The sequence below is a fragment of the Hemiscyllium ocellatum genome, chromosome 38 (assembly GCF_020745735.1).
Source record: "Hemiscyllium ocellatum isolate sHemOce1 chromosome 38, sHemOce1.pat.X.cur, whole genome shotgun sequence".
NCBI lineage: Eukaryota > Metazoa > Chordata > Chondrichthyes > Orectolobiformes > Hemiscylliidae > Hemiscyllium > Hemiscyllium ocellatum.
Window position 1 is genome coordinate 15912958 of NC_083438.1, and position 16107 is coordinate 15929064.

At 48.8% G+C, this 16107-nt stretch overlaps 1 protein-coding gene across 1 annotated transcript in view; it reads right to left on the minus strand.

Moving 5' to 3' along the window:
* rabac1 (Rab acceptor 1 (prenylated)) overlaps positions 1-13537 on the minus strand; it is a 49513-nt gene extending 35976 nt beyond the window's left edge. Inside the window, exon 1 of the mRNA XM_060852738.1 lies at positions 13465-13537. The gene's annotated coding sequence lies outside the window, so the exon portion shown is untranslated. The remainder of the gene's footprint in view (positions 1-13464) is intronic.
* Between the last annotated feature and the right edge of the window lie 2570 nt (positions 13538-16107).

Consider the following 16107-nt stretch of genomic DNA (forward strand, 5'->3'; position numbering starts at 1 on the left):
TTCTGTGTTCAGGCAAAGTTACCGCTGAGCAGCTGTCCCCATTAAATCACCACGAAACATTATAACATGAACCAGGCCTTACCTCTCATCTCCTGGACCTGAATAGATTCCCTGATTAGTAAGTACCTGTTAAATACCTTTCTAACTGGGCCATTGTCCCTTGGAGACACAGCGCTTCCATGGTATTGCGTGAGTGAGTGAAACACAGACCAGTAAATAGTAAACAAATCGCACAATTCATCAGGCTTTTATGAAGTAAAAGGTAGAATTTTTAACTTATTTAGAGCATATAGGCCTCGTAGTTTTACTAACTTGACAGACAAAAGGACTAACATTACTTAGATATGCACGCAGACCAGATAGACACTCACCATCCCATCAGAAGTAGCATTTGGCACATATAACCCAACTCCTGTCTCCCAGGGGAGAGGGCCTTCAAACCTTTGTGTACCATGGATTAGATCAGATTCCCTACAGTGTGGAGACAGGCCCTTCGGCCCAACAAGTCCACACCAGCCCTCCGAAGAGCAATCCAGCCAGACCCATTCCCCTACATTCACCCCTGACTAATGCACCTAGCACGGCCAGTTCACTCTGACCTGCATATCTTTGGACTGTGGGACGAAACTGGAGCACCTGGAGGAAACCCACACAGACACGGGGAGAACGTGCAAACTCCACACAGTCAGTCGCCTGAGTCGGGAATCGAACCTGGGTCCCTGGCGCTGGGAGGCAGCAGTGCTAACCACTGAGCCACCATGCCACCCCAACACAGCGTAATGGAATTTTAATATAGAGGAACCTCGATTATCCAAACGAGACGGTGGACAGTATTTTGTTTGGATAATTGATTATTCGGATAACTGGTTCAATGAATCTCCTCTGGGATTCGGAGTTTTCCCTCGTTCTGCCTGCCTTGCTCCAGCTAGGCAGATGTTGGAGATTAGAGTCAAGATTAGAGTGGTGCTGGAAAAGCACAGCAGGTCAGGCAGTGTTCGAGGAGCAGGAGAGTAGACCTTTTGGGTAAAAGCCCTTCATCAGGAAGGGCTCCCTCTCTCTGTCTCAGGGTTTGTTTCTGAGCAGACACACACACCACGTGTGTAAAGGGGCCTGCAGTATTACTGAAGCCCCTCCCCACTGCGGTTTCCCTTCAATGGGCTTGACAGAGTCCGCTCCCCGTCCAGGAGACAGGGCAGACTATCATGGAAGGACTGAAAAACGCGGTGCAGGAATGCCCTGAACATTGACTCTCCTGCCCCTTGGATACTGCCTGACTGACTGTGGTATTCCAGCGTCACAGGTTTCCACCCTGATCTCCAGTTTCTGCAGTCCTCACTCTCTCCTCTTGGGAGGACAGTATTTCGGGGATTCTATCGCAGCATTGAAATTGTGCTGTGATGGCTGAGCAAAGGGGGATGTTTTTACCACACACTGATTTCATGGGGACATGAACTAGGAGCAGGAGGAGGCCATTTGTCCCCTTTGAGCCTGCACAGCCACTCAATAAGATCATGGCTAATCCTTTCATGGACTCAGCTCACCTTCCCCACGTTTTCACCTACCTTAGCTTTAAAAGTGATGACTGAAGTAGCGTCAACTACTTCCCTGGGCATGGAATTCCATCGATTAACAACCCTCTGGGTGAAGAAGTCCCTTCTCAGTTCATTCTAAACCTGCTTCCTCTAATGGTGAGGCCATGCCTTTTTGTCTCCTTTCACCTATCAGTGGAAATATCCTATTTCGATTTGATCGATGCTCTTCATTATTTTATATATTTCTATAAGATTCCCCCTCAATCTTCTGAATTCCAATGAATATAATCCCAGTCTGCTCAGTCTTTCCCCATAAGCCGTACCCCTCAACTCCAAAACCAGCCGGGTGACCCCCCCCCCCTTGGCACGGTGGCACAGTGGTCAGCACTGCTGCCTCACAGCAACAGGGACCTGGGTTTGATTTCACCCTCAGGCGACTGACTGTGTGTAGTTTGCATGTTCTCCCCGTGTCTGTGTGGGTTTCCTCCGGGTGTTCCGGTTTCCTCCCACAGTCCAAAGATGTGCGGGTCAGGTGAATTGGCCATGCTAAATTGCCCGTAGTGTTAGGTGAAGGGGAATGGGTCTGGGTGGGCTCCTTGAAAGTGGAGTTGCAGGTAGATAGGATAGTGAAGGCGGCATTTGGTATGCTTTCCTTTATTGGTCAGAGTATTGAGTACAGGAGTTGGGAGGTCATGTTGCGGCTGTACAGGACATTGGTTAGGCCACTGTTGGAATATTGTGTGCAATTCTGGTCTCCTTCCTATCGGAAAGATGCTGTGAAACTTGAAAGGATTCAGAAAAGATTTACAAGGATGTTGCCAGGGTTGGAGGATCTGAGCTACAGGGAGAGGCTGAACAGGCTGGAGCTGTTTTCCCTGGAGCATCTGAGGCTGAGGGGTGACCTTATAGGGGTTTACAAAATTATGAGGGGCATGGATAGGGTAAATAGACAAGGTCTTTTCCCTTGGGTGGGGGAGTCCAGAACTAGAGGGGCATAGGTTTAGGGTGAGAGGGGAAAGATATAAAAGAGACCTAAGGGGCAACTTTTTCACACAGAGGGTGGTGTGTGTATGGAATGAGCTGCCAGAGGAAGTGGTGGGGGCTGGTACAATTGCAACATTTAAGATGCATTTGGATGGGTATATGAATAGGAAGGGTTTGGAGGGATATGGGCCGGGTGCTGGCAGGTGGGACTAGATTGGGTTGGGATATCTGGTCGGCATGGAGGGTTGGGCCGAAGGGTCTGTTTCCGTGCTGTACATCTCTATGACTGTGTAACCTTCAGGAATATCAATCCTGGCAATGGAGAACAGTATCCTGGATTATTCTGTCCACATTTGGAAGGAGAGTAGCCATTAGACAAGTGGTTAGCACTGCTGCCTCACAGTGCTAGGGACTCAGGTTCGATTCCAGCCTTGGGTGACTGCTTGTGTGGAGTTTGCACATTTGCCACTGCCTGAGTTTCTTCCTGTTTCCTCTTCCCTGGAGAAGGGCTCATGCCTGAAACATCGACTCTCCTGCTCCTAGGATGCTGCCTGACCTGCTGTGCTTTTCCAGCAACACATTTTCAGCTCCTCCTACAGTCCATAGATGTGCGGGTTAGGGTGAATTGCTAAATTATCGTAAGGTTAAAATCAGCTCGGTAGGAGTGGGTGCTGGAGCTGAGAGTCCTGATGAAGGGCTTTTGCCCAAGCCAGCGATTTTCCTGCTCCCTCCGATGCTGCCTGACCTGCTGTGCTTTTCCAGCACCTCTTTAATCTTCACACTAAATTATCCATAGTGGTGAGTGATGTGTAGGCGAGGTGGGTTAGACATGGTTACAGGGGGTTGGGTGGGACGCAGTGCTGCACCATGACAATTCTCTCTCTGTTGAAGAGAGAGAGAGAGAGAGAGAGAGACAGGTTTGTGATGTCTTCCAATACTCAGGACCAACGTAACAGTGCCGAGTATCGAACCATCCCAACAGCTGGTAGTGCTGGGGGGAAGAGGGAATGTGTTGCTGAAAAATGTGTTGCTGGAAAAGCGCAGCAGGTCAGGCAGCATCCATGGAACAGGAGAGTCGACGTTTCGGGCATAAGCCCTTCTTCAGGATTTCCTTATGCCCCAAACGTCGATTCTCCTGCTCCTCGGATGCTGCCTGACCTGCTGCGCTTTTCCAGCAACACATTTTTCAGCTCTGATCTCCAGCATCTGCAGTTCCTCAACTCTCTCCTGGAAGAGGGAATGTGTCCACTTGGAGAAAACTCACTTTGAACCATGTCACTGGTTCAGGTCAATATTACAGTTGTCCAGCTGGGGAGAATGGAGCATGCTGACAATCTCACATTCTGATCAAACAGACAAGGACACAACTTACACAATTACACGTAGGGCCATAGGCCGTGTTGCAGAACAAGCAGGGGTTCAGTATATAATTCTTTGAAGATTACATCACATGTGGATAGGGTATTTCAAAAGGCCTTTAGCACGCCTTGTCTTCATTAACCAGACCTTTGAGGGTCGGAGTTGGGACATTACATTGAGGTTGTACAGGATGTTGGTGAGATCTCTTCAGGAGTAATGTGTACAGTTCCTGTTTTAGGAAGGATATTAATACGCTGCAGAATGTTAGGAAGAGATTTACCAGGAGGGTGGAGGGTTGGAGCCGTGAGGAGAGGCCGGAGAGGCTGGGTTTTGTTTTTAACTGGAGTGCAGGAGGTTGAGGGGATGACCAGGAGGGGTGTAGCTAAGGTGTCTTTTCCTCGGGGTGGGGAAGTTCAGGACGAGAGGGTACAGTGAACGGAGCAAGATTTAAAAAAAGACGTGAGGAACGATGTTTTACAGAGAGTGGTTCATGTATAAAATGAACTTTCTAAGGAAGAGGTGCAAAGGGGTACACTAGCAACGTGCAAAAGACATCTGGAGAAGGGCCTGAACCAGGGAAAGTTTGGAGGGATAGGGGCCAAGTGTAGGCAGGTGGGACGAGATTAGTTTGGGATTATGTCCAGTATGGACTGGTTGGACCGAAGGGCTGTATGACACAATTATTACAATTATAATCACAATAGGCAAAGACAGGAACCTGAGAATGGGGTCGGAAGGTCTTGCAGACAAAGTGTGCACGTAGGTTTAATCTAAATGTGGGTGACGGGTTGGAATTAGGAAGATTTGGCGATAAAGTAGTTCCAGGCCACGCACACGTGGAGTTTGCCATCAATTTCCGCACCACACTTTGTGCCCTCCCACTTCTATCTCAGGGGTGCTCTGTTAACCTTGCTGTCTACTCAATGGGAATTCTCCTCACAAAGTGGGGCAACAGCGCCTCACAATGGTTTGAGGGCAGTATTACAATGTGGCGCTGTAATAGGCATAGTTAGAAATCATTGTAAATCATTCCTGAAGAAGGGCTTATGTCTGAAACGTCGAATCTCCTGCTCCTCGGATGCTGCCTGACCTGCGGCGCTTTTCCAGCAACACATTTTCAGCAAAGTTAGAAATCATCGAGGGAGAAAGTGGGGACTGCAGATGCTGGAGATCAGAGTCGCAAAGGGTGGTGCTGGAAAAGCGCAGCAGGTCAGGCAGCATCCAAGGAGCAGGAGAGTCGACGTTTTGGGCCAGAGCCCTTCATCAGGAATGAGGAGAGTGTTGTCCAGCAGGCTAAGATAAAAGGTAGGGAGGAGGGACTTGGGGGAGGGGCGATGGAGATGTGATAGGTGGAAGGAGGTCAAGGTGAGGGTGATAGGCCGGAGTGGGGTGGGGGTGGAGAGGTCAGGAAGAAGATTGCAGGTTAGGAGGGCGGTGCTGAGTTCGAGGGAATCGACTGAGACAAGGTGGGGGGAGGGGACATGAGGAAACTGGAGAAATTTGAGTTCATCCCTTGTGGGTGGAGGGTTCCCAGGCGGAAGCATTCTTTGTGGTAGGACCCGACCAGCTATCCTTAGCAGCCACACACACAGATGACAAACAACATGAATTCGACTGGGACAACACTACTATTATAGGGCAAGCCAAACAGAGAACAGCCAGAGAATTCCTAGAGGCATGGCACTCATGCACAAATTCTATCAATAAACACATCGACCTGGACCCAATATACCGGCCACTGCAGCGGACAGCAACTGACAGCCGGAAGCGGCAGAGACAAGCCACTATCAATGTCGGAGGAAACATCACAGAAGCGCTTCACAGGAGGCTCCCAAGCACTGAGGATGTTACCTAGAAAGGGGACGAAACGTTTGCAACAAAAACTCCCAGCTCGGCGAACAGAACCACAAGCCCCTCCCTATCTCTGTTACCCCCTCCAATCCTTACACCCCTTCCCTATCTCTGTAACCTCCTCCAGCCCCTACACCCCCTCCCTATCTCTGTAACCCCCTCCAGCCCCTACGCCCCCTCCCTATCTCTGTAACCTCCTCCAGTCCCTACACCCCCTCCCTATCTCTGTTACCCCCTCCAGGCCCTACACCCCCTCCCTATCTCTGTAACCTCCTCCAATCCTTACACCCCCTCCCTATCTCTGTAACCTCCTCCAGCCCCTACACCCCCTCCCTATCTCTGTAACCCCCTCCAGCCCCTACACCCCCTCCCTATCTCTGTAACCCCCTCCAGCCCCTATGCCCCCTCCCTATCTCTGTAACCCCCTCCAGCCCCTACGCCCCCTCCCTATCTCTGTAACCCCCTCCAGCCCCTACGCCCCCTCCCTATCTCTGTAACCTCCTCCAGCCCCTACGCACCCTCCCTATCTCTGTAACCCCCTCCAGCCCCTACGCCCCCTCCCTATCTCTGTAACCTCCTCCAGCCCCTACACCCCCTCCCTATCTCTGTAACCCCCTCCAGCCCCTACAACCCCTCCCTATCTCTGTAAACCCCTCCATCCCTCCACCCCCTCCCTATCTCTGTAAACCCCTCCATCCCTCCACCCCTCCCTGTCTGTGTAATGGTCCATCCCCTCCAGTCTGTCCTGATGTCTGTAGCCTCCTTCAGGCCCTGTCATCCCCCGCCCTCTGTCACCTCGACCACCTCCCAGGATCTCTGTGCTGCTCCTTTCCTGGCCTCTTGCTGATCCCCTGATTCCCCACCGCACCCTGGAATATTAATCTGTGTTCTAAATTAGTCTGGGAGTCTGTAGTTCCTCACCCACATGGAAGGGCTTTATTGAATCAAGAAGGTTTGAGGATCGCTGCCTTCGACCATGAAGATCCAGGAAGATTCGGCGAAGGAGTGATTTGTGATGGTGAGAGGGGGGAGATTTCTGGGCGCTCCTCATTCCTTGTCCTTTTCATGTGTTGATTCACGGGGTGGGGGCTTCGCCAATGAGACCAGCATTTACTGCCCTTCCTGAACTGGGCAGATGCCAGTTCGGAGTCAGCCACCTTACTGTGGGTCTGGAGTCACATGTCTGCCAGACCAGGCAAGCTTCCCTTCCTTAAAAGGTCATTCGTGAACCAGATGGGGTTTTTTCTGACAATCTCCAATCTCGACTGACTGTGTGGAGTTTGCACGTTCTCCCCGTGTCTGCGTGGGTTTCCTCTGGGTGCTCCGGTTTCCTCCCACAGTCCAAAGATGTGCAGGTTAGGTGAATTGGCAATGCCAAATTGCCCCTAGTGTTAGGTAAAGGGGTAAATGTAGGGGAATGAGTGGGGTACGCTTCAGTGGGTCGGTGTGGACTTGTTGGGCCGAAGGGCATGTTTCCACACTGTAAGTAATCTAATCTAATCTAATCTAATCATGCTAAATTGCCCGTAGTGTTAGGTGGAGGGGTAAATGTAGGGGTAGGGGAATGGGTGGGTTGCGCTTCGGTGGGTCGGTGTGGACTTGTTGGGCCGAAGGGCCTGTTTCCACACTGTAACTAATCCAATCCAAAGTTTCGTTTGACTCAATTCCGGTATTTTTTCAAAAAATTGAATCCAAATTCCACCATCTGCTGGGGCAGGATGTGAGACCCGGAAGATTACCTGGGTCAACATTCCACTGGTATTCCCATTCGGCCAACACTCCCCCCCATTTCCTGGCTTATAAGTCAGCACGTGGTTGGTGGAAGACCGGCCTCACTAAAGAGGTTCCTCAGGACCGTGAGTCGAAAAGTGCGGCGCTGGAAAAGCGCAACAGGTCAGGCAGCATCCGAGGAGCAGGAGAATCCACGTTTCGGGCATAAGCCCTTCATCAGGGCCCAAGGTGGGATGAGAGATAAATGGGAGAGGAGTGTAGGCTCAAAGGGCAGAATGGCCGACTCCTGCACCTGTTGTCTATTGAGTGGGACTGGGGGGGGGGGGGGAAGGTAGCTGAAGGTGAGGGAGGTGGTGGCGGGTTGGAGAAGAGGGTGCAGTGGATAGGTGGGAAGGAAGATGGGCAAGGGTGCCAAGCTGGAGGGTTGGAGCTGGGATAAGTTGGGGGAGGGGAAATGAGGAAACTGGTGAAATCCATCTTGGTCCCGTGCAGTTGGAGGGTCCCAAGGTTGAAGATGAGGCGTTCTTCCTCCAGGCATCGGGTGGTTAGGGTTGGGCAATGGAGGAGGCCCAGGGCTGGCATGTCCTTGAGGGAGTGGGAGGGGGAGTTAAAGTGTTCAGCCACAGGGCGGTGGGGTTGATTGGTGCATGTGTCCCAGAGATGTTCTCTGATACATCCCGCAATGGTGTCCTGTCTCCCCAATGTAGAGGAGACCACATCGAGAGCAATGGACACAGTAGATGAGGTGTTTGGAGGTGCAGGAAAATCTCTGCCGGAGGTGGAAGGATCCTTTGGGGCCTTGGATGGAGGTGAGGGGGGAGGTGTGGGAGTGTAGGGCTGGTAGGTTGGGGGAGCGTGGATCTATCGAGGGGTTTGCAGAGGGAATGGTCTCTATGGGACGCAGATAGGAGTGGGGAGGCCAATATATCCCTGGTGGTGGGATCTGTTTGTGGGTGGTGTAAATGGTGGAGGTTGACGTGATGTATCCAGAGTTTGGTGGGGTTCAAAATGCAGAGGTGCAGGAAGTGGAGGAGATGGCATCGTGGGAGGGGAGATTGCAGTGTTCGAAGAAGGAGGCCATCTGGGAAGCCTGTGGTGGTATTGGTCCTCCTGGGAATGGATGTGGAGGAATTGGGAATGAGGGATAGCGTTTTTACAAGAGGCAGGGCGGAACGTGGTGTAATCCAGGTAGCTGTGGGAGTCCGTGGGTCTGAAGTAGATGTCTGTGTTGAGTTGGTGGCCGGAAATGGAGATGGAGAAGCCCAGGAAGGGGAATGAGGTGTCCGAGATGGTCCAGGGGAACGTGAGGCCGGGGTGGAAGGTGTTGGTGAAGTTGGTGCACTGTTTAACCGCCTCGTTGGGAGCACGAGGCGGCGCCGATACGGTCATCGATGTAGCGGAGGAAAAGGTGGGGAATGGAGCTGCGGAAGATGGACTGTTCCATGTACCCAACAAAGAGGCAGGCATAGCTGGGGACCCACGCAGGTGCCCACATGAGTGCCCACGGCTGCTCCTTTGGTCTGGAAGGAAGTGAAGGAGAGGTTGTTGTGAGTGAGGAGCAGTTCAGCCGATCGAATGAGTGAGTCATTGGAAGGGTACTGGTTGGGTCAGCGGGAGAGGAAGAAACGGAAGGCTTGGAGGCCTTTGACTTGGCGGATGGATGTGCTTTCCCAGCACCACACGCATCAACTCTCTTCCTCCTCAGGACCATAAGCCAATGGAGAATGAATTTGTCCACCCCTGTGCCCAGGATTCCCCTCGGAGGAGGGGAGAGTTTGGAGAGTTCCTTGTGTGCCCTGCAAATGGTCCTCACTGTAGCCACTGCGTACCAGGGACAGAGGGAGTGGATATCAGGCCGAGCGGATCTACAGTTTATCCAGTGCTAAATACTGATATTCCTCTAATAAAAACCGAAAGAACCACCGATGATGTAAATCAGAAACAAAAACAGAAATTGCTGGAAAAGCTCAGCTAGTCTGATGAGAAATCAGAGTTTTGGATTGAGTGACCCTTCCTCAGACTGGCACAAGCGTGGAAATGCCATACGTCAGGTGAGGCGATGGCACAGGAAGGTTCCTGGGCACAGAGTCCATGTTGTTAGAGTCACCCTTTATACCTGGCAAACCAACTGTGAGTCAGAGGCTGGCTTCACACTGAGAAATGGCCAATGACCTCGATCGTCGTTCACTCCCATCATCACAAAAATGAGGTTCAACTGTTTCACCCATTGGCCTTTTAATCACCTCCTGGTTTTCTGGAGACCTGAAAAATGGAGATGGCTCTTTGGGACATGGAAAGTTGCAGAGTTTTGTAAGGAGATCTCAGCTATCAGTAAGAATAATATGGTGGTTATGGTTGGGGATTTTAACTTTCCAAACATCGACTGGGACTGCCATAGTGTTAAAGGTTTAGATGGAGAGGAATTTCTTCAGTGTGGACAAGACAGTTTTTTGATTCAGTATGTGGGTGTACCTACTAGAGAAGGTGCAAAACTTGACCTACGCTTGGGAAATGAGGCAGGGCAGGTGACTGAGGTGTCAGTGGGGAGCACTTTGGGGCCAGCGACCATAATTCTATTCCTTTTAAAATAGTGATGGAAAAGGATAGACCAGTTGAAGTTCTAAATTGGAGAAAGGCCAATTTTGATGGTATTAGGCAAGGACTTTCAAAAGCTGATTGGAGGCAGATGTTCGCAGGTAAAGGGACGGCTGGAAAATGGGAAGCCTTCAGAAATGAGATAGCAAGAATCCAGAGAAAGTATATTCCTGTCAGGGTGAAAGGGAAGGCTGGTAGGTATAGGGAATGCTGGATGACTAAAGAAATTGAGGGTCTGGTTAAGAAAGAGAAGGAAGCATATGTCAGATACAGACAGGATAGATCGAGTGAATCCTTAGAAGAGTATAAAGGAAGTAGGAGTATACTTAAGAGGGAAATCAGGAGGGCAAAACGGGGACATGAGACAGCTTTGGCAAATAGAATTAAGGAGAATCCAAAGGGTTTTTACAAATATATTAAGGACAAAAGGGTAACTAGGGAGAGAATAGGGCCCCTCATCAAAGATCCTCAAGGCGGCCATTGTGTGGAGCCACAGAAAATGTTTAACAGGAACACATTTTGATTCACTTTGGTAAAAATGACAATACTCAGCTTCCTGCACTTTGTGCTTTTGGAAGCGGGCGCAGAAGATGAGGCAGAGAGCTTTCAGATCTTCTTCCTGTGTCATCAGCGGCACCCTCATCTCACCACAAAACAGTTCAAGGATCGGTGCTGGCTCCTCTACGTTTTATCATTTACATAAATGATTTGGATGCGAGCATAAGAGGATACAGTTAGTCAGTTTTCAGATGACCCCAAAATTGGAGGTGTAGTGGGCAGCGAAGAGGGTTCCCTCAGATTACAACAGGATCTGGACCAGATGGGCCAATGGGCTGAGAAGTGGCAGATAGAGTTTAATCCAGATAAATGCGAGGTGATGCATTTTGGGAAAGCAAATCTTAGCAGGACTTATACACTTAATGGTAAGGTCCTAGGGAGTGTTGCTGAACAAAGAGACCTTGGAGTGCAGGTTCATAGCTCCTTGAAAGTGGAGTCGCAGGTAGATAGGACAGTGAAGGCGGCGTTTGGTATGCTTTCCTTTATTGGTCAGAGTATTGAGTACAGGAGTTGGGAGGTCATGTTGCGGCTGTACAGGACATTGGTTAGGCCACTGTTGGAATATTGCGAGCAATTCTGGTCTCTTGCTATCGGAAAGATGTTGTGAAACCTTGAAAGGATTCAGACAAGGTTTACAAGGATGTTGCCAGATTTGGAGGATCTGAGCTACAGGGAGAGGCTGAACAGGCTGGGGCTGTTTTCCCTGGAGCGTCGGAGACTGAGGGGTGACCTTATAGAGGTTTACAAAATCATGAGGGGCATGCATAGGATAAATAGATAAAGTCTTTTCTCTGGTGTGGGGGAGTCCAGAACGAGAGGGTATAGGTTTAGGGTGAGAGGGGAAAGATATAAAAGAGACCTACGGGCAACGTTTTCACACAGAGGGTGGTACGTGTATGGAATGAGCTGCCAGAGGATATAGTGGAGGCTGGTACAATTGCAACATTTAAGAGGCAGTTGGATGGGTATATGAATAGGAAGGGTTTGGAGGGATATGGGCCGGGTGCTGGCAGGTGGGACTAGATTGGGTTGGGATATCTGGGCGGCATGGACGGGTTGGACCGAAGGGTCTGTTTCCGTGCTGTACGTCTCTATGACTCTATGACTCTGTCTGGTCAGTATGGATGAGTTGGGCCGAAGGGTCTGTTTCCGTGCTGTACATCTCTATGACTCTATGGCTCTATCTAGTCAGTATGGATGAGTTGGGCTGAAGGGTCTGTTTCTGTGCTGTACATCTCTATGTCTTCACGACTCTATCTGGTCAGTATGGATGAGTTGGGCTGAAGGGTCTGTTTCCGTGCTGTACATCTCTATGACTCTATAACTTACCCCCAACTCTTTCAAAGTGCATAAGTCATTCTCATCTCAGAACACCCAGTTCACAGCTCCAAACCAAAACTGACAACAGAATAAAAACAGAAGGAATGAAAAAAAACGGCATTGGTCCAAGAATGTCTTGACTGCTTTACCCACCTACTCTGTTACCTTAAGGGATCAGTGTACATGCACTCGAAGATCCCTCAGAGTTTCCCAGTGTGCTGTTATTCATCACATATCTCTTTGATTTGTTTGTCCCGCGCAAATGCATCACCTCACATTTGTCTGGACTGAACTCCATGGACACTGATCAGCCCATCTGACGCATATGTCTAAACCCTCCTGTCATCCAGGCCTGTTGTCCTCACAAGTTTCAATCCTCCCAATACAAGCGTTGCAAAATTACTGATCAACCCTTCAACATTCAAGTGTGAATCCTTTATAGTTACCGTAAACAGCAAGGACCCCGATATGGGGCCCTGTCGAGTCTCACAGACCTCCAGCTGAGAAAACACCCCTCAGCCATCACCCTATGCTTCCGGCCAATCCGCTGATTATAAATCCAGATCCATTCGGAACTTTGCTGTCAGTCCCCCCAAACTTGACCTTCTCAAAAGGCTGAAGTCCAAGAAGATAACCTCAAAACCATTGCCCTGACCCTCACACCTCTTCGAAAAAATTCAACCAAATTTGTCATCATGACCCCCCCCCTCCCACTTAGCAATCTCTGTTGGATCCTTCTTGTCTAATGAAACTCTTTGGATCTTCACTGTCGAAGGGGTTTTGTTGGATCCTCATTGTCTCCCGGATTATTTTAGATCCAAACCCAACATTGTTGATTCCAGCACAGCATTAGAGACCAACTTGTCCCCAGGCTCAGCACTACCGCAGCAGTCACTCTGAAACCCTCAAACAAAGAGCCTCTAGCCTGAGCTCTGCATGTGCTGACAGTAAAGATAAATATGGAACTGAATGTTTGACACCTTTCCCACTAACTGCCTTGCAGTCCTTCTCTCTGTTAGTTATCTTGCACCCTTACTGAGGTTTCCAGCTCACTGAGGAGGGACAGGAAGTGTCTATTCTAAGAACTGCTGCGTTGAGTCTGACAAAAACCAGCAAAAGGCAGATATTACAGAAAATTGTAATCAGACAATTCAGAGTAAACATCGTTCCCCAGTTTTTATCATGGCTTACTTCCACAACTAGATCATTGTTCACCGATCTCCATTGGTTACCAAAGCTTCAACTTTATGATAATCAAGTTTATGATCATTTCTTTCCCATCCCTTCATCTCCCTTCTCCACTCCCTACCTCTGTAACCTCCTCTAGCTCTGCAATATCCACTGTAAGATCTCTGTGCTCCTCTGTTGTCAGACTGGGAGTTGGTGTATATCACTGACCACAGGGTGATGGGTGAAGTGGACTCGGTGTCAGTTTGAACTTTGGCTCACAGCTGAATTCGTTCCCAATCAGAGCTCAATAATCTTTGCCAAAGGCTATCAAATGTAAATCTGTCCGAGCAAATAATCTCATTACCTTGCAGAAGTAACAGCAGGAGGCAAGATTTCCCGATCATTGTCTGTCCCCACATCCTGCATCAGCTGCTCCCTCTCGAACTCTGAAAGGGAAAAGATTAACGAGACCTCACATCTTGTCGCACAGATCCCGAGAGGTCAGTACAATGTCCTCACAGACTAATTTGATTCCCTGAGGAATGACAGGTACTCTGCAGATGGTTCGGAGGCTTCAATAAATTAAATCAATGAAGAATTTGAACTTGTTCAGAATTTTCTCCTCCTCGGGATGTTCCAAAGCTCCTAACCCCACATATCCCTCCTGTCTTGATCTAGAAAGAATATCTATATCACTGAATCTAACCTTACAGCCAGATCTCAACAATAAATAGCAGTCTTCCAAAAGCATCAATTATTGGAATCTATGTTGACAACATCAGAGAAGGATGATGTTGATCCTGGAAGCTCTTGTCATTACATTACTTACCCTTGAGCTGTCCAACTGTTTGCCTGAGAAGTAATTGCCAATATACTCTGCCTGCACTGACTGCCCTCTTCCTCTGTGACCGCCCCTCTGTATTTTAACAAACATTGTCAATGAGGGTGAGATCAGAAAGTCGATTAAGTGAGGAAGTAACAGTTTGTCCAGAATTTCTAACAAGCTGTTAACCCTTTGTGTGGCCCTGATATTGTACAGAACTGGACAGCAGTTAACCTGCCTTGAGAGGGGCTGAGTGAAGCTTCTCCTGTACCTCACTCAATGATTCTTATCCCCTTGTCTCCGTCATTGATATCACCTGTACATAAGCTGAGGCCCCGGTAACGGTCATAGAACATAGAACATTACAGCGCAGTACAGGCCCTTCGGCCCTCGATGTTGCACCGACCTGTCATCCCAATCTGAAGCCCATCCCACCTACACTATTCCACGTACGTCCATATGCTTGTCCAATGACGACTGAAATGCACTTAAAGTTGGCGAATCTACTACCGTTGCAGGCAAAGCATTCCATACCCTTACTACTCTCTGAGTAAAGAAACTACCTCTGACATCTGTCTTATACCTATCTCCCCTCACTTTAAAGTTGGTCCATGTGGTCTCTCACTTATCTTCTGTGTAGAATACCTATTATCTATCAACTGTATAAACGCTTTCTGGAAACTAAAGTACAGCACGTCCATTATCCACAGCATTCATTACTCCTTCAGAAAGCTGCAATAATTTGGTTAAACATGATCTGCCTTTCACCAAACTACACACGCTCTTCTGGATTGTTTTCTTTTTGTCTAAACACCCTTTTCATTGATTTGTTCGAACGGTTTCACCATGACAGAAAGCGTGAGCTTCCTCATAACAAGTGGTTCCTGTTTTTGCTCTCTCTCCCTTGAATAATGATCCCTGGAATGGTAGGTCTAACATATGAGGAACGGCTGAGGATCCTGGGATTGTATTCATTGGAGTTTAGAAGATTAAGGGGAGACTTAATAGAGACGTACAAGATAATACATGGCTTGGAAAGGGTGGACGCTAGGAAATTGTTTCCATTAGACGAGGAGACTAGGACCCATGGACACAGCCTTAGAATTAGAGGGGGTCAATTCAGAACAGAAATGCGGAGACACTTCTTCAGCCAGAGAGTGGTGGGCCTGTGGAATTCATTGGCACGGAGTGCAGTGGAGGCTGGGACGCTAAATGTCTTCAAGGCAGAGATTGATAGATTCTTGTTGTCTCGAGGAATTAAGGGCTACGGGGAGAACGCTGGTAAGTGGAGTTGAAATGCCCATCAGCCATGATTGAATGGCGGAGGGACTCGATGGGCCAAATGGCCTTATTTCCACTCCTATGTCTTATGGTCTTATGGTCTTATGGAATAGATGGGTTACATTTGCTACTTTCTAATCTTTCCAGGACCTAACAGATTTGGTAAAACTAACAACAATCCATCGACTACGTCTTTCAGCATCTCCATTAACACCCTGGGATGGAGTCCACCAGATACTAGGAAGCTATTAGCCCACAGCTCCACCAGCTTACTCAGTCACACTTACCTCCTCATTGAACGTACTTTCGTAACATTCCTTGATCTCTTCCATCTCCTGACGTACATTTGTTGGGGCAGAATGACCAAATAAATCACTCGATACCTGGAGTCTCTCTCCAGGATCAAAGAGTTTACTGAATTGACAGGAGTGGAAACCAACCTCTGGGAGTCAGAATCTTCTTCAATCAACAAAGAAAAATCATAATCTTTTATACATTTGTTTTCAGCCAAACACTGGCAACTACAGACCAATTGTTTTATTAATTAATTAAATACACAGCCAGGATGTGACTGGATGGTCAATGACGGGCAGCGTTATGGCCAACCCTAGGCCTTCCGTGATCTCATGATGTTTCTCAGAGAACCTTATCTCTATCCTTGGGCCGGACTCAATCACACTCCAATCCCGCTGAGCTCTGGGCCTGTAACTCAAACCTCCCTGGAAGCAATGTGAGAGGGCGTTTGTTTACTGTCTAAGGGTGAATGTCCAAACATATTCAGTGGAATCTCTTTAATACTGACGGTATTTTAAAAGTTTACATGTGGTTGTGTATGTTCACAATCTGTAACTATGATGACCTGGGAAGCTGAACAAAAGTAAGTCTATTTGTGAAGATCTGTTT